The sequence below is a fragment of the Ranitomeya variabilis genome, chromosome 5 (assembly GCF_051348905.1).
Source record: "Ranitomeya variabilis isolate aRanVar5 chromosome 5, aRanVar5.hap1, whole genome shotgun sequence".
Taxonomy (NCBI): domain Eukaryota; kingdom Metazoa; phylum Chordata; class Amphibia; order Anura; family Dendrobatidae; genus Ranitomeya; species Ranitomeya variabilis.
Genome location: NC_135236.1, coordinates 243581563 through 243600694, shown reverse-complemented (window position 1 = coordinate 243600694; position 19132 = coordinate 243581563). Strand labels below are relative to the sequence as shown.

Below are 19132 nucleotides of genomic sequence, written 5' to 3'. Positions count from 1 at the left end.
TATAATATACAGTAACAAAGCTAGACACTGGCCAGGGTATCATCCCCCAGTCAACTGAGATAACCAGCCAGTTATTGTTTTTCATTAGTATGTGATTTGGACTTGTGCTAAATTCTTTTACTTGCACTTCATGAGAAGTTTGGTTGGTTTAAAAAAAAATAAAAAAAATTAATAAGCTTGGAATATGTGGAAAAAAAAGTGAGACCTCCCCGTCGGGGAATCGAACCCCGGTCTCCCGCGTGACAGGCGGGGATACTTACCACTATACTAACGAGGATTGGCTCAGCAGCAAATTTTCTAACACTGGCATTCATCGATGTTAAATCATGTGAGTAAGTTACAGTACAATGCTGCCATCGTGTGGTGCATAAGCATTTCTTTTTCACATCAGTCAAACAAGGGATAGTTCTAGATTCTTTATCTAGGACAATTTCCTTAAAGGGAATGTAAATTTGTTTTATGTTTGGAATTCATATTAAAAATGTATATATAACTTTTTAAAATTAACTGGTGTAATTTTTTTTACTCAGTCACTGAGCTGCAATGTTTATTTGCTGGTGTCTGTGTTGTACAACATTTACACACAGGAAATATGGCAACCGCAAGCCATAGGTTTGGCAACTGAACACAGTCTCTTATTATCTATACTTTGGCCTTCTGGGAGTCCAGTTTTCAGCTGTAGTTGGAGCTCAGTGCCATTTTTTGTTGCTTAGAATATAGCACTAAGTTACAGTTTCCTCTGTTGCCTGCACTGTGATCACAGTGGAACCGTCAAAACATTGCAGCTGCAGTGCTCAGATCACAGTAATTACTGAGCACTCACCAGGTTTGGCCTCCAGGACTGTTGTGGTGGATGCAGTACTTGTGCCTGGACCTGAGGAAGCACTCACCCCTAATTACTGTGATCAGGGTGCTGCAACTGCATTGATTTGACTGCCGCACTCGGATATCTGTAGGGATACAGCAGTTAAAGTAACTCAAATCTATTTCTGAGACCAGCTTTCCCAGGTAGCCACCATCCCTAGGAGCAGATACAACTAACAGCAGCTCAAGAACTTAGAATAAAAGGAGGTGTTAGGGGGTGGTGGGAGTTGTAGTCAGCGCACTCCCTCCTAACGAGGATCCTGGTCAGTCAACTCCCAAAAAATAAAATAATACATAGAATTCTACCTTCACCTCTTCTCATCCATTAAAAATAAGAAAATTATTTGGTATCAACGGATTTGTAAAAGTTCAATCTATCAATATCTAAAATTAATTGACCCTTACCATAAATAAAAAAATAGTCAAAAATGTGTTGTTTTTTGATCGCCTCCATGAAAAATGTAAAAAAGATCAAATCATTGTATGTACCGCAAAGAAACATGTCTCACCATGCAAAAAATCAAGTTCTCACACAGCTCCATCAATGGTAAAAGTAAAAAAAGTAAAGTCTTAGAAAATTTGGACACATGTAAATTTTTTTTGCAAACTTCAGAATTGCAACGTTATTATCACCATAATCATACAAACCTACAGAATCATTTTTACCATATAATCAACTCCATAAACCACAAAAAATGACCTGTCCCCCCTAAAATAAATGATGGTTAATTGTGTGTAATTCACTGTATGTTTAAATTTCACTACGGGCAAGGGCACCATTTCAATTATTTTTTTCTACAAAATTGGCAGATAGCGTGATTTGGGTCATCCTTTTTGGTCTCAAAGAAAGCACAGGCTTCGCAACCCTTGCCGCCCATGCGAACTGCAGACCCACAACCGCTGCTGGCCACAGCCAGAGTTGGGGCTGAGGAGGCAGTTCTTGCTGTGGTTGCATCACTCCGTGTCTGTGGGGCAAGCCACAACGTAACCCCCCTCGTCTTCCTCCTCTGCTGAGCTATGCATCTGTGTGCCTCTGGGTTCACACCAAATGGGATCTACAAGCAATGTTGTCATCCTCTCTTTTCTCCCACTCCTCGCCCTGAGAGTCACACTCCTCCTCTTCCTGCCATGACAGCACAGTACAGTCGGTGTACCCCTCCGGATCTAACTTTAAAAAATTTGGGTAATCGGTGCAGATGCTTTACTCCTCTGGGTTCTGTGAATCTTTGGAGCAGACCTCTGATGGCCATGGAATAGAATGTGTGAACAGATCTGCAGACTTGCACATCTGTGGTTGCCAACAGTTAGTTGGGCAGCTGGAGAGTTGTGAGTTGTGATGGGGGAAATCTAGGGTAATTGAGGTGCCACCTCTAAGCATTGTACAGTGTGTGATGTTAAGGTGGAGGAAGAGGAGGAGAGGCCACTTGATGCAGTGCTTGCCATCCATTGGAACATATGCTCTTTCTGGCCATCCTCTACAAGGTGTAGAGGAGGGAATCCCGCAAGCTCACTGGATCAGTGTAACCCTGGACTCTGATCTCTGCTTCAAAATACATATTCATGTCATTTCCACTTCCTGATATTTACAGCTCAAAAATATTTCCTGGATCCGTACATTCCAAAATCAAGAATCTCAAAAACCTCAGTCCATGCATTCATTATCTTCCATCTCGACTACTGCAAGCTCCTGCATTGTGCCCTAGAGTGTAACAGTCTCGCACCTCTCCAATCCATCCTAAACTCTGCTGCCCGACTAATCTGCCTATCACCCCGCTGTTTCATGGCTTCTCCTCTCTGTCAATCCCTTCAATAGCTCCCCATTACCCAGAGACTTCAGTTCAAAATCCCAACCATAATAATAATCTTTATTTACCAACAACATATTCCACAGCGCTTTGTAGTTTGCACACATCATCTTTGTCCCCGACGTGGCTCACAATCTAAATTCCCAATCAGTATGTCTTTGGAATGTGGTAGGAAACCAGAGTACCTGGAGGAAACCCACTTAAACATGGGGAAAATACACAAACTCCTTGCAGATGTTGTCTTTCGTGGGATTTGAACCCAGGACCCCAACACTGCAGTACTAACCACTGAGCCACCATGCTGCCATGCAAAGCATACAAATCCATCCACAACCTGTCTCCTCCATACATCTGTCACCTAGTCTCCCGGTACTTACAGTGCCTTGTGAAAGTATTCGACCCCCTGGAACTTTTCAACCTTTTCCCACATATCATGCTTCAAACATAAAGATACCAAATGTAAATTTTTGGTGAAGAATCAACAACAAGTGTAACACAATTGTGAAGTTGAATGAAATTTATTGGTTATTTTAAATTTTTGTGGAAATTCAAAGACTGAAAAGTGGGGCGTGCAATATTATTCAGCCCCTTTTCTTTCAGTGCAGCAAACTCACTCCAGAAGTTCATTGTGGATCTCTGAATGATCTAATGTTGTCCTAAATACCCAATGATGATAAATATAATCCACCTGTGTGTAATCAAGTCTCCGTATAAATGCACCTGCTTTGTGATAGTCTCAGGGTTCTGTTTGAAGCACAGAGAGCATCATGAAAACCAAGGAACACAACAGGCAGGTCCGTGATACTGTTGTGGAGAAGTTTAAAGCTGGATTTGGATACAAAATGATTCCCAAAACTTTAAACATCCCAAGGAGCACTGTGCAAGTGATCATATTGAAATGGAAGGAGTATCATACCACTGAAAATCTACCAAGACCAAAATTTTCATCTCAAACAAGGAGATCAGAGATGCAGCCAAGAGGCCCATGATCACTCTGGATGAACTGCAGAGATCTACAGCTGAGGTGGGACAGTCTTTCCATAGGACAACAATCAGTCTTACACTGCACAAATCTGGCCTTTATGGAAGAGTGGCAAGAAGAAAGCCATTTCTCAAAGATATCCATAAAAAGTGATGCTTAAAGTTTGCAATAAGCCACCTGGGAGACACACCAAATATGTGGAAGAAGGTGCTCTGGTGAGATGAATCCAAAATCAAACGTTTTGGCAACAATGCCAAAAGATATGTTTGGCGTAAAGGCAACACAGCTCATCACCCTGAACACACCATCCTGACTGTCAAACATGGTGGTGGCAGCATCATGGTTTGGGCCTGCTTTTCTTCAGCAGAGACAGGGAAGATGGTTAAAATTGATGGGAAGATGGATGGAGCCAAATACAGGACCATTCTTGAAGAAAACCTGTTGGAGTCTGCAAAAGACCTGAGACTGGGACAGAGATGTATCTTCCAACAAGACAATGATCCCAAACAGAAAAGCAAAATCTACACTGGAATTGTTCACAAATAAATGTATCCAGGTGATAGAATGGCCAAGTCAAAGTCCAGACCTCAATCCAATCAAGAATCTGTGGAAAAAGCTGAAAACTGCTGTTCACAAACGATCTCCATCAAACCTCACTGAGTTCAAGCTGTTTGCCAAGGAAGAATGGGCAAGAATTTCAGTCTCTCAATGAACAAAACTGATAGAGACATACCCCAAGCGACTTGCAGCTGTAATTGCAGCAAAAGGTGGTGCAACAAAGTATTAAGTTAAAGGGGCCGAATAATATTGCATGCCCCACTTTTCAGTTTAAATTTAAAATAACCAATACATTTCATTCAACTTCACAATTGTGTTCCACTTGTTGTTGATTCTTCACCAAAAATTTACATTTGGTATCTTTATGTTTGAAGCATGATATGTGGGAAAAGGTTGAAAAGTTCCAGGGGGCCGGATACTTTCGCAAGGCACTGTACCTGCACACAATTTCCGAACTTCACAAGATCCCATCTTATCTCTTCTTCCCACATTCACATACTAGATTTCTCTCGTAGATCCCCTCTTCTCTAGAACTGTCTGCCTCAACATATCATACTCTTGCCCACCATGGGAACATTCAAAACGATCCTGAAGAACCACTTCTTCTGACAAGCCTACAACCTACACTACCCATCGCTCCACCATACCACTGCACAAGCAGTTCTACTTTCCAGATTTTTCTGGACTGGTTTGATGATGCCATGATACATTGGCAGAGCCCTTGAGGTGCCAGAACAGCAGAACCTCTCATAAGTAACCTCATTTTACAAACTTCACCTCTCAATGAATTCATCTAGTGGTGCTGTGACAGATCTCACAGGGGAAGGGGGTGTTGACTTTGCTCACTCTGGGGGAGAGGAGAGATGGACCCAGCAGGGATCGACTCTCTGGTGCCACCACTTGCCCCAGGTCAGTTAGTGAACTGCACCGAGGACAAATAGTCACCAGAAAGGCTTTCCTTATAGGTATGAGTTATTGAGGCACTCCCAGTGAGGGGGAATATACATCACCAGTCCAGACTGGGGACATATACAGTGTGTCGGAAAAGGCAGGGTGCACTTTTGGTGCCCTTTCTCTGGCCCAATCATATCAAACCTGTTCATGAGTAGAGATAACAAGAACCAATCAAACTACACAAACTCATTTAAGCTGTTGCTGAGCCCCCAGTCAGAATAACCCCTGATAAACTGAACTCTGATTAATACACTGACAAGTCTGTGACATCATGCAACCACAAGCTTATGCCAGCAGTGTGGTTTTCCATGTAAGTCAAGAACTTAACACCCCTAAAGTGAACGTGTGATGTGGCCTGATGCATGATAAGGTGATAAACCCATTTTTTTTTGCGAAGCAGTCTGTGATGGCAAACACGTATCTTGACATGTTGGAATTGTATGCAGTGCCACCATTTCCAGAATGTGTAATCTTTCAACAGGATGGTGCTCCTCTACACTACGCCACCATTGTTCGTGAGTTTCTGGATAGAACATTACACTCGGCGGAGGATAGGCAGGAGTTCTGTCAAGCCATGGCCACCACAATCCCCGAATCTGACGCCCTTAGACTTCTACTTTTGGGGTTATGTGAAGCAACATGTATACATTGAACTTATCAACAACATTAATCACTTAAAACAGACAATCACAGAAATTGTTCACTCTGTTACACCAGACGTCATTACTAGGGTTGAGCGAAATGGATCGGACAAATTAAAAAAATCGCCGACTTTCGGCAAAGTCGGGTTTCATGAAACCCGACCCGATCCTAGTGTGGGTTCGGCCATGAGGTCGGAGATCTTCGCGCCAAAGTCACGTTTCGTATGACACGTTCAGCGCCATTTCTCAGCCAATGAAGGAGGATGCAGAGTGTGGGCAGCGTGATGACATAGGTCTCAGTCCCCACCATCTTAGAGAGGGGCATGACAGTGATTGGCTTGTTTTCTGCGGTGTCACAGGGGCTATAAAGGGGCGTGCATGCCGACCGCCATCTTACTTCTGCCGATCTCAGCATAAGGAGAGGTTGCTGCAGCTTCGTCAGAAGAAGGGATATAGTTGGGGAGGGAAGATTAACCCCCAAACCGCTTGTGCTGTAGCAATTTCCACTGTCCAACACCACCTTTTTTTGCAGGGACAGTGGAGGCTATTTCTTGTGCATCAGCTCTGTAGCTTATTAGGCTGCCTTATAAGGCTCCCTGATAGCTGCATTGCTGTTTGCACGCTGCTGTGCAAACCAACTGCTTTTTTAAAAGCAAAAATCCTGTTCATCCTTTCTGCACAGTTATCTTGTTTATTTGTCCACACTTTTGTGTGCAGCAGTCCTTTTTGTTGCTGCCATACTTGTCCTGAGATCATTGTAGAGAGATTGAAATTGTACTACAGTCCTTGGATTTTTTCAGATATCTTCCAGCCACGTTCTGCCACTTACATTGTGTTGTGTTACACACTGAGTTGTGGTGCTGTCTCCCCCCCCCAAAAGGGTGTTTCAAATTGTCACAAAGTGGATATACATCAGTTCTGTTAGTTTGTCGTATATCAGCCAGCCACGTTCTGCCACTTACATTGTGTTGTGTTATACACTGGGCCTGAGATGTGGTGCAGTCTCCCCCCCAAAAAAGGGAGATTCAAATTGTCACAAAGTGGATATACGTAAGTTCTGTTAGTTTGTCGTATATCAGCCAGCCACGTTCTGCCACTTACATTGTGCTGTGTTACACACTGGGCCTGAGTTGCGGTGCAGTCTCCCCCCCCAAAAAAGGGAGATTCAAATTGTCACAAAGTGGATATACGTCAGTTCTGTTAGTTTGTTGTATATCAGCCAGCCACGTTCTGCCACTTACATTGTGTTGTGTTATACACTGGGCCTGAGTTTTGGTTCAGTCTCCCCAAAATAAAAAGGGAGATTTAAATTCTCAACAAGTTTATATACACCTTCTACCTTGTTTTACAGTACCATATAACGGTTGTTATTTTGGTAACATTTTCCCAAAAATGAAGTCTGGTGGAAGAGGCCGTGGGTGGTCGTTGCCAGCTGGTACTGATGGTGGTGGTGGTGGTGAAGCATCTGGTGGTAGTGGGAAAAGCAAAATAGCACCTAAGGCTGGAGGTGTTGAGCCAGCATCATCGTCTGTCTACACAAGGCCTCGAAGGCTCCCTTATCTTGGAGTAGGAAAACCGCTTTTAAAGCCGGAGCAGCAGGAAAGTTTTGGCTTTCCTTGCTGACTCAGCCTCTAGCTCTTTCGCCTCCTCTTTAGAAAGTTCAAAATATAAAAGCAGTGAATCGTCAGTGGATGCTCCCGGTCAGGAACAAGACGTTTCCTTGTGTCCTTTACCCAAACCAAAAGTGAAGGATGCGTCAGGTGACACCACAGGTTACTCCATGGAGATCTTTACACATACCATGCCTGGGTTAGAAAGGGAAATTGTTAACTGCCCATTACAAGATGAATCGGACATGGAGTGCACTGATGCACAGCCACAGCTAGATTATTATGCTGTTCCATTGACTCAGATCACTACATTGCCCTCGCAGTGTACTGAGCCAGAATCTGACCCTGATGAGACTATGATGCCCTGTCCCGAAAACTATAGCACTCTACACAGTGACACACAGGAAGGTGCACATGACATTGAAGAGGAGGTGATAGATGACCCAGTTGTTGACCCATGTTGGCAGCCATTGGGGGAAGAGGGTGCCGCTGCCAGTAGCTCAGAAGTGGAGGAGGATGATCTGCAGCAGCCATCTACATCGCAACAGCTGTCATCTGGCAGGCCCGTATCAGGCCAAAAACATGTGTCAAAAACAAAAACAGTTTTAGGACAGCGTGGCCATCTGGTGAAAGTAGCACAGCGTGCAATGCCTGAAAAGGTATTCGATAGTAGGAAGAGTGCAGTGTGGCAATTTTTTAACCAAGATCCGAATGATCAGTCAAAAGTAAAAAATGCTCAAAGACCTTTAGCAGAGTGAAGAATCTTCAAAATTTAAATACAAAGTGCATGCGTAGACATTTAATCAGCATGCACTTGCAAGCCTGGACTAACTACCAAACGTCACGTACCGTTGGTGCACCTGCTCTGAATGAAGGTAGTCAGCAACGCTACATTGCTTCCCTCACTGTAAGCCCACCGGTTAGGACACCACCAGCAGCAAATGTGGAGGTATCGTTGCAAGGCCAAAGCAGTCAGGGAATCATAAGGTTATTGGTAGGAAACACTGTATGTAGGCCAACATCAAGAATACCATCACCAACCCTCTCTCAATCCACCATGTCCACCACCACCACCGCTAGTTCCACCATATGCAGCTCTCCAGTCCAGCTCACCCTACAAGAGACTCTTATTAGGACAAGAAAGTACTCATGCTCTCATCCGCGTACACAGGGTTTGAACGCCCACATTGCTATACTAATCTCGTTAGAGATGATGCCCTACCGGTTGGTTGAAAGCGAAGCTTTCAAAGACCTGATGGCCTACGCAGTACCACGCTATGACCTACCCAGTCGGCACTTTTTTTGCGAGAAAAGCCATCCCAGCCCTCCACCAGCATGTCAAAGACCACATTGTCCATGCACTGAGGCAATCAGTCAGTGGAAAGGTGCACCTCACAACAGATGCATGGACCAGTAGGCATGGCCAGGGACGTTACGTGTCCATCACGGTGCACTGGGTTAATGTGGTGGATGCAGGATCCACTGGGGACAGCCATAGTGGGACAGTTCTGCCTAGCCCACGGTCTAGGAAACAGTTGGCTGTAGGCGTTCTCCACCCCTCCTCCTCCTCCTCCTCCAGAAGCAAAAGCTCGTCCACAGAGCGCAGTCGCACGACCACTCCATCCGCAGCTGCCAGTGTTGCACACGCGGTGTCCCATTATCGAACAGCTAGTGGTAAGCGTCAGCATGCTGTGTTACAAATGAAGTGTTTGGGAGACAACAGACACACCGCGGAAGTACTGGCTGAGTACTTGCAGCAAGAAACTCAGTCATGGCTGGGCAGTGTACATCTTGAGGCAGGCAATGTAGTCAGTGATAACGGAAGGAATTTTATGGCTGCCATAGCCCTTTCAGAACTGAAACACATAACTTGCTTGCCTCACACCTTGAACCTGGTGGTGCAGTGCTTCCTGAAAAATTATCCGGGGTTACCAGCCCTGCTCCTGAAGGTGAGAAGACTTTGCTCGCACATCCGCCGGTCACCCCTACACTCCAGCCATATGCTGAACCATCAGCGATCGCTGAATCTTCCCCAGCACCGCCTAATAATCAAAGTTGAAACAAGGTGGAACTCCACACTGCACATGATTCAGAGGCTGTGCGAATAGAGGCGTGCTGTAATTTATTTGTGGGAGGATACACATACATGGGCAGGCACTTGGATGGCAGACATGGAGTTGTCTGGTGTGCAGTGGTCGAAGCTACAAGACCTCTGTCAAGTCCTTCAGTGTTTTGAGGAATGCACATGGCTGGTAAGTGCAGACTACGCCATCATAAGCATGAGCATCCCACTAATGCGTCTGCTGATGCAAAGTTTGATGCACATTAAGGAGCAGGCATCTGCAGCCGAAGAGGAGGGAAGCCTTGATGACAGTCAGCCATTGTCAGCTCAGGGAACTCTCCTGGACGAGGTGGCGGATGAAGAGGAGGAGGAGGAGGATGATAGGGATTAATATTTATGGGAGGAGGATGCTTCTCAGGGGGCAATAGAAACTGGTGGCGTTGCAAGGTCAGGCACAGAGTTTGTGTGGGACACAAGTGATGTTGATTTGCAAGAAAGTGCTCCTCAACCCAGCACAAGCAGTGAATTGACACCTGGAACATTGGCCCACATGGCTAAGTATGCCTTGCGTATCCTAAAAAGGGACCCCCGCATTATCAAAATGATCACCAATGACGATTACTGGTTGGCCTGCCTCCTGGATTCACGATATAAAGGAAAATTACAAAATATCATGCCACATGAGAACCTTGAGCAAATATTGGCTAGCAACTCTTGTAGACCGTTGGTTCAGGCATTCCCAGCACACAGTGGCGGTGATGGTTCTCACACGAGCCGTAGGGGGTAACATGGCAGAGGTGTTAGAGGTGCACAAATCCGAAGTGGCGTTGGACAGAAGGGTTTTATGACCAGGTTGTGGAGTGATTTCACAACGACCGATGACACGACAGGTACTGCTGCATCGATTCAAAGTGACAGGAGAGAGCGTTTTTCCAGTATGGTTATGAGCTATTTTTCCACCCTTATCGATGTTCTCCCTCACAAGTCATTCCCCTTTGATTACTGGGCATCTAAAATAGACACCTGGCCTGAACTGGCAGAATATGCATTACAGGAGCTCGCATGCCCTGCTGCTAGTGTGCTATCAGAAAGAGTATTCAGTGCTGCTGGTTCAATACTGACCGAAAAAAGGACACGTCTGGCTACCCGAAATGTTGATGATTTAACCTTCATTAAAATGAACCAATCATGGATTTCAAATTATTTGGCCCCACCTTCCCCTGCTGACACGTAGCTTGCCTGAAAAATGTCTTGCTTTTGGCCTCCTCTTACTGACTTCTCCAATTCCTCCATTTGCAGCTGCTGAGTGTCCACCATAGGTCACTTTTATACCTCCCTAAATGGGCTGACTCCCCCCACAGGGCCGTGGTCACCACCTGGCGCAAGCACCCGTGCGAGTGCCGTTTGCCTGGACAGGTGGGTGTGCCCACTCTTGGGCGACGGCACTGGCACAGGGTCCCTCATAGTACAATGAAGTGTCTCTGACGGTGGTGGTACACAACCAACGTCAGACACACCGTCGTAATATGAGGGGCCCTGTGCCAGTACCGCCGCCCACGAGAGAGTGTTCCCCCAGCTCGAACAGTGCTCTACCACCTGCAATACTACCTCTCCCTGCTCCACCACTGTGTAGTTTGTGCTGTTAAATCCTTCAAAGACACTGCCAATACAAATTTGTTGAAATGATAGATGATAGTTAAAATATACAGGGGCCCTCTCCTCCATTTAGACCAGTTAATACTTTGCGCCTACTACCACAGTCTGCTACTCAGCAGAGGAGCCCAACCCTGTACCTAGCTATGCCACCTGTTTATTTATGAAAAAAATTTTGGCAGACATTTAGCCTACTTACTTATTTGGGCCTACTCACTGTGTCAGCCTCTCCTTACAGTTGTCCTCCGCTGAACAAAGCAATTCCGCCAGGTTGTCCTGTTACCAATTTTGAACTGCATTTAGCCTACTTACTTATTTGGGCCTACTCACTGTGTCAGCTTCTCATTACAGTTGTCCTCCGCTGAACAAAGCAATGCCGCCAGTTTAGTCCTGTTACCAATTTTGAACTGCATTTAGCCTACTTACTTATTTGGGCCTACTCACTGTGTCAGCCTCTCCTTACAGTTGTCCTCAGCTGAACAAAGCAATGCTGCCTGGTTAGTCCTATTACCAATTTTGAACTGCATTTAGGATACTTTCTTATTTGGGCCTACTCAATGTGTCAGCCTCTCCTTACAGTTGTCCTCCGCTGAACATAGCAATGCCGCCTGGTTAGTCATGTTACCAATTTTGAACTGCATTTAGCCTACTTACTTATTTGGGCCTACTCACTGTGTCAGCCTCTCATTACAGTTGTCCTCCGCTGAACAAAGCAATGCCGCCAGTTTAGTCCTGTTACCAATTTTGAACTGCATTTAGCCTACTTACTTATTTGGGCCTACTCACTGTGTCAGCCTCTCCTTACAGTTGTCCTCCTCTGAACAAAGCAATGCCGCCTGGTTAGTCCTGTTACCCATTTTGCACTGCATTTAGCCTACTTACTTATTTGGGCCTACTCACTGTGTCAGCCTTTCCTTACAGTTGTCCTCCACTGAACAAAGCAATGCTGCCTGGTTAGTCCTGTTACCCATTTTGCACTGCATTTAGCCTACTTACTTATTTGGGCCTAATCACTGTGTCAGCCTCTCATTACAGTTGCCCTCCGCTGAACAAAGCAATGCCACCAGTTTAGTCCTGTTACCAATTTTGAACTACATTTAGCCTACTTACTTATTTGGGCCTACTCACTGTGTCAGCCTCTCATTACAGTTTTCCTCCGTTGAATAAAGCAATGCCGCCAGTTTAGTCCTGTTACCAATTTTGAACTGCATTTAGCCTTCTTACTTATTTGGGCCTACTCACTGTGTAAGCCTCTCATTACAGTTGCCCTCCACTGAACAAAGCAATGCCACCTGGTTAGTCCTGTTACCAATTTTGAACTGCATTTAGCCTACTTTCTTATATGGGCCTACTCACTGTGTCAGCCTCTCCTTACAGTTGTCCTCCGCTGAACATAGCAATGCCCCTGGTTAGTCCTGTTACCAATTTTGAACTGCATTTAGCCTACTTACTTATTTGGGCCTACTCACTGTGTCAGCCTCTCATTACAGTTGTCCACCGCTGAACAAAGCAATGCCGCCTGGTTAGTCCTGTTACCAATTTTGAACTGCATTTAGCCTATTTACTTATTTGGGCCTACTCACTGTGTCAGCCTCTCCTTACAGTTGTTCTCCGCTGAACAAAGCAATGCCGCCTGGTTAGTCCTGTTACCAATTTTGAACTGCATTTAGCCTACTTACTTATTTGGGCCTACTCACTGTGTCAGCCTCTCATTACAGTTGTCCTCCGCTGAACAAAGCAATGCCGCCTGGTTAGACCTGTTACCAATTTTGAACTGCATTTAGCCTACTTTCTTATTTGGGCCTACTGTTGTGAATTAGACTTTTTTGGCTCCCTCTTGTGGTCACTAGTGATATGACTCTGGGATTGTCTTTCTTCAGTTTTGGCACCCACCTGGGTCGTTAGTCCAGGGGTGTTGCTATATAAACTTCCTGAATTCTCAGTCTGGTGCCTGGCATCGTTGTAATCAGTTCCTTTCTGTTTGCTCCTGTCTGCTGGTCCTGGATCTTGCAAAATTAAGCTAAGTCTTGCTTCCTTGTTTTTTGGTTATTTGCATTGCTATTATTTGTTGTCCAGCTTGTACTAAATGTGATTCTTGATTCTGCTGGAAGCTCTAGGGGGCTGGTGTTCTCCCCCCGGGCCGTTAGACGGTTCGGGGGTTCTTGAATACCCAGCGTGGAAATTTTGATAGGGTTTTTGCTGACCGTATAAGTCATCTTACTATATTCTGCTATTAGTCAGTGGGCCTCTCTTTGCTAAATATCTAGTTCATTCTTACGTTTGTCTTTTCTCCTTACCTCACCGTTATTATTTGTTGGGGGCTTGTATCCAACTTTTGGGGTCTTTTCTCTGGAGGCAAGAAAGGTCTATCTTTTCCCTTCTAGGGTTAGTTAGTTCTCCGGCTGGCGCGAGACGTCTAGAACCAACGTAGGCACGTTCCCCGGCTGCTGCTATTTGTGGTGCTAGGATTAGATATATGGTCAGCCCAGTTACCACTGCCCTATGAGCTGGTTTTTTGTGTTTGCAGACTTGGTATGTATTTTTGAGACCCTCTGCCATTGGGGTCATAACAGCCTACTCACTGTGTCAGCCTCTCCTTACAGTTGTCCTCCGCTGAACAAAGCAATGCCGCCTGCTTAGTCCTGTTACCAATTTTGAACTGCATTTAGCCTACTTACTTATTTGGGCCTACTCACTGTGTCAGCCTCTCATTAAAGTTGTCCTCCGCTGAACAAAGCAATGCCACCAGTTTAGTCCTGTTACTAATTTTGAACTGCATTTAGCCTACTTACTTATTTGGGCCTACTCACTGTGTCAGCCTCTCATTACAGTTGTCCTACACTGAACAAAGCAATGCCGCCTGGTTAGTCCTGTTACCAATTTTGAACTGCATTTAGCCTACTTACTTATTTGGGCCTACTCACTGTGTCAGCCTCTCCTTACAGTTGTCTTCCACTGAACAAAGCAATGCCGCCTGGTTAGTCCTGTTATTAATTTTGAACTGAATTTAGCCAACTTTATTATTTGGGCCTATATCTGTGTTTCCTCCTCATCCTGCCCATTGCCCAGCCACTGCTAGATGAGTCTGCTGGTACATTGACCCAGACCACTACATTCCCCTTGCACTCTACACAGCCAGAATCTGACCCTGCTTAAAGTCAGGTTCCCCTTCCCGCATACTATACCACCTTACACGGGGACAAAGAGGAAGATGCAGATGAAAGTGCAGGTTCCTTCATCAGGTGGGGGGCATACTCGTTGGCGACGTCACTGGCACAGGGCCTCTCATAGTACACAAAAGTGTCTCTGCTGGTGGGAGGCGCCACCCGCTGACAAACACACCGCTGTACTATGAGGGGCCCTGTGCCAGTGCCAATGCCAACGAGTGGGCCCCCACTGCTTGCTCAGGATCACAGCACTTGCAAAGTTGAAATACTTACCTCTCCCTGCTCCACCGCCGTGACGTAGTCCGCGTTTCCTGGGCCCACGAAAAACTTGAGCCAGCCCTACCCCCCACAACTTTAGCCAAATGACCCCCAGTTTTCAATGCCTAACTATTATTATAAAGTAAATTAAGATTGACAAGCTTCAGTAATAAGAATTGATGTTGTTGGCATTAAAATGGGCACTGTAGGTGTTTTCCTGTCCTCCACTCACTGCCGACTTTGATTCCCCATTGACTTGCATTGGGTTTCCTGTTTCAGTTGGCCCACGACTTTTTGCAATAATCGGCCGATTTCACCCGACCCGACTTTTGACAAAGTTAATCCAAAAAAAGTAAAAGTCGCTCAACTCTAGTCATTATCCGTGTGTGGCAAGAACTTCACAATCGTTTGGATGTGTGTAAGGCAACAAATGGAGCCCGCATCGAACTGCACTGAATAGGTATGGAACTGGGATGGGAGAGTTTTTCTTTTATTTGGAGCAGATTTTACATTTCTATCATCTTTTGTTGCTTTCCAGTGACTGGTCAAAAGTGCACCTTGACTTTATGGACACACTGTATGTAAACCTCTCAGCTGTCACTATCAGAGTTCCTTATTAACACAGTATGGTATGTCGCCACCAGTTCCTCATTGTACATAAGCCCCATCTGACTACAGGCTTATGTCAGGTCAGAAACCAACCCAGAGAAGCGTATAATTGAGCAACCGAGGGTGCGGACGTGGGGATTCGTGAAACGAGATAAAAGAGCAGCCCAAGATTAATTTCATATTTAATCGTCGAAAGGTGCACTAGAAATATACAGGTATGTATTGTGAAGCAGCGAATCGCGATCACTAACGGGTTGGGGAATACTCACTTGGCAGCGATATAACACACAGCAAGACTATATTATCTTCAAAAGTTCAACTGGGTTTATTACTCCATAAACCACAGCAGCAAAAACACAAAATAACAGCTTTCAGATCCGGCAAAACAAAGTAACAGTGTTCATAACATGGCTCTACTCCATCAGGACTGTGACCATACTCGGTAGAGTCCAGTATTCAGGCTCGCTCTGGAGCCAAACATACACAGTCTAGGTAATTACCTGCTTGACAGCGTTACAGGTTTTCAGCAGCTGACATCACATGGGTCCTATCCTCTGGAGAAGCAGCCTTATGGGGATTACCAACTTGCCTGGCAGGCACACATCAGTCAGCTCTAGACCCACCCCTTCTATGGACACCACCCCTTCCCTGGGGTACACCCCGTGGACTCCCCACAGTACTCTTAGGTACCAGTTCACACAGTACAATAAACAAGTCTCTTTGGGTCAGCACTGGCCCTTTAAGAGTCTGCATGCTCTGGACCACCAATGTCCTTACAGCACATCACCAGCTTCTGCTGGCACTGCCACAGCTCCTGCTGTAGCCACAAACTACTGGCACCTCCGGGTGCTACTCACTAGCCGCTGCTGCTGCCACTGCAGCTCCTGCTGCTGCTGCAGAACTTTTGCTGCAACTGCAGCAACTGCAGATCCTGCTGCTGCAGAACCTCTTGCTGCAACTGCAGCTCCACACCACAGACTTTGTGAACCCGCCCATCCACAGCAAATCTTCGTAACCCTTCCCTAACCTGCTGGGTGTATCCTTGTGCTCTGCTTTCTGTGTTAACTTTTGCTCTGCTTGCCACATCTTGTAGCTTTGCTCTGCTCTGTTCTCAGTTCCGTTCCTTGCGGCTCCGTTCTGCTCTCGGTTTTGCTCTGCACCCAGCTCCGCTCACTTGCGGTTCCATTCTGCTCTCAGTCGACTCTCTGCGGTTCCTTCCTGCTCTCGCTCTGCGGTTCTGTCCTGTTCTCACTCTGCGATCCTTGGTTCCATCTTGCTCTCGCCCTACGCTCTGCAGTTCTGTCTGTTGTGATCCGCTTTTTGGGCTCCCCTAGTGGTGGCTGGTGGTACTGGAGACTTGTGTGTTCTTTTCTGCCTCAGCTCACCTGCTTCCATCAGTTTTGGGAGTTCCCTATTTAGCCTTGCTCTCCAGTCACTTCCTTGCCGGTCATCATTGTAACCTGAGTCTTTCAGTTGCATGTTCCTGCTACCAGTCTGCTGATCAGCTAAGTGGACTCTTGTCCTTTTTGTTTTGTATTTTTTGTCCAGTTTACAGTTTGTCATTTCCTGTTACTGGAAGCTCTTGTGGACTGAAATTGCCACTCCTGTGTCATGAGTTGACACAGGAGTCTTAAAGTAATTTCAGGATGGGTTTTTGAAAGGGTTTTTCAGCTGACCGTGAAGTCCTCTTTTGTATCCTTCCTCTATCTAGTAAGTGGACCTCGCTTTGCTAAATCTACCTTCATACTGTGTATGTCTTTTCCTCTGAACTCACCGTTAATATATGTGGGGGCTACTATCATCTTTGGGGAATTTCACTAGAGGTAAGCCAGGTCTGTTCCTTCCTCTTCCAGGCGTAGTTAGTTCTCCGGCTGGCGCATGGCATCTGGGCAGCCGTAGGAATGCTTCCTGGCTACTGTTAGTTGTGTGGTAGATTTAGGTCACGGTCAGCTTGAGTTTCCATCACCCGAGGGCTAGTCTGTTATTTTGCGTTTCTGATGTTCCCATGCCATTGGGGAATCATGACAGTATGACCGGCCACTGTTAAAGTAATTGGCAGAAGAAAGGAGAGTAAAGAAGTCTGTAGATTTTTTATTTTTTTTCCCCTCACATGTTTGCTACTTAGTTGGCTCAGTTGTATTTCTGCTCTATTTACAGCCTTGCCTTTCTCTCCTTCTAATCCTTGAATGGCTCTGATCTCTCCGGTTTAAGGATGGACTCTCAGAGTTTGGCTGCAGGTTTAAATAATCTTGCTACGAAGGTTCAGAATTTACAAGATTATGTTATACGTACTCCTATTTCTGAACCTAAGATTCCTACACCAGAGGTATTTTCCGGAGATAGATCTCGGTTTCTGAATTTCAAATGTAATTGTAAATTATTCCTTTCTCTCAGACCTCACTCCTCTGGAGATCCTGTTCAGCAGGTTAAGATTGTGATTTCTTTGCTGCGAGGTGACCCTCAAAATTGGGCATTTTCATTGACACCAGGGGATCCTGCGTTGCTCAATGTGGATGCGTTTTTTCTGGCTTTAGGGTTGCTGTATGAGGAACCTAATTTGGAGATTCAAGCTGAAAAAGCTTTAATAGCCCTGTCTCAAGGGCAAGATGAAGCTGAGATATACTGCCAAAAATTTCGTAAATGGTCTGTGCTTACTCAGTGGAATGAGTGTGCCCTAGCGGCAATTTTCAGAGAAGGCCTTTCTGATGCCGTTAAGGATGTCATGGTGGGGTTTCCTACGCCCACAGGTCTGAATGAGTCCATCACAATGGCGATTCAGATTGATCGGCGTTTGCGGGAGCGCAAACCCGTGCACCATTTGGCGGTATCTTCTGAAGGGACGCCAGAGAAAATGCAATGTGACAGAATTCTGTCAAGAAGCGAGCGGCAGAATTATAGGCGCAAAAATGGCTTGTGCTTCTACTGTGGTGATTCCGCGCATGTTATATCAGCATGCTCTAAACGTACTAGGAAGGTTGACAAGTCTGTTTCTATTGGCACTTTACAGTCTAAATTTCTTCTGTCTGTAACTCTGATTTGTTCATTATCAGTTATTACCGTGGATGCCTATGTGGACTCTGGCGCCGCTCTGAGTCTCATGGATTGGTCCTTCGCCAGGTGCTGTGGGTTTGAATTGGAGCCTCTGGAAGTTCCTATACCTCTGAAGGGTATTGATTCTACACCTCTGGCTTGTAATAGACCACAGTTCTGGACGCAAGTGACTATGCGTATGACTCCAGACCATCAGGAGATGATTCGCTTCCTCGTGTTGCATAATTTACATGATGTGTTAGTGCTTGGATTACCATGGTTGCAATCTCATAACCCAGTACTGGACTGGAAAACTATGTCTGTGTTAAGCTGGGGATGTCGGGGGGCTCATGGGGACATACCTTTGGTTTCTATCTCGTCATCTATTCCCTCTGAGGTTCCGGCATTTTTGTCGGATTTTGGGGATATTTTTGAAGAGCCTAAAATTGGTTCTCTCCCTCCCCACAGAGAGTGTGATTGCGCCATAGATCTGATTCCAGGCAGTAAATTTCCAAAGGGTCGTTTGTTTAACCTATCTGTACCTGAGCATGCTGCCATGCGAGAGTATGTTAAGGAGTCCCTGGAAAAGGGACATATTCGTCCTTCTTCATCACCTTTAGGAGCTGGGTTTTTCTTTGTCTCTAAAAAGGATGGCTCGCTGAGGCCTTGTATTGATTATCGACTCCTGAATAAAATTACTGTCAAATATCAGTATCCGTTGCCGCTGCTTACTGATTTGTTTGCTCGCATAAGGGGGGCTAAGTGGTTCTCCAAGATTGATCTCCGTGGGGCGTATAATTTGGTGCGAATTAAGCAAGGGGATGAGTGGAAAACCGCATTTAATACGCCTGAGGGCCACTTTGAGTATTTAGTAATGCCTTTCGGCCTTTCTAGTGCACCTTCAGTTTTTCAGTCCTTTATGCATGATATTTTCCGTGA

The 19132-nt window shown here is 45.6% G+C and overlaps 1 non-coding gene across 1 annotated transcript; it reads right to left on the bottom strand.

The window, feature by feature from the left end:
- Nucleotides 1–205: 205 nt before the first annotated feature.
- Nucleotides 206–277, bottom strand: TRNAD-GUC (transfer RNA aspartic acid (anticodon GUC)). Its single transcript has one exon. It is a non-coding gene; the product is annotated as a tRNA-Asp (tRNA).
- Between the last annotated feature and the right edge of the window lie 18855 nt (nucleotides 278–19132).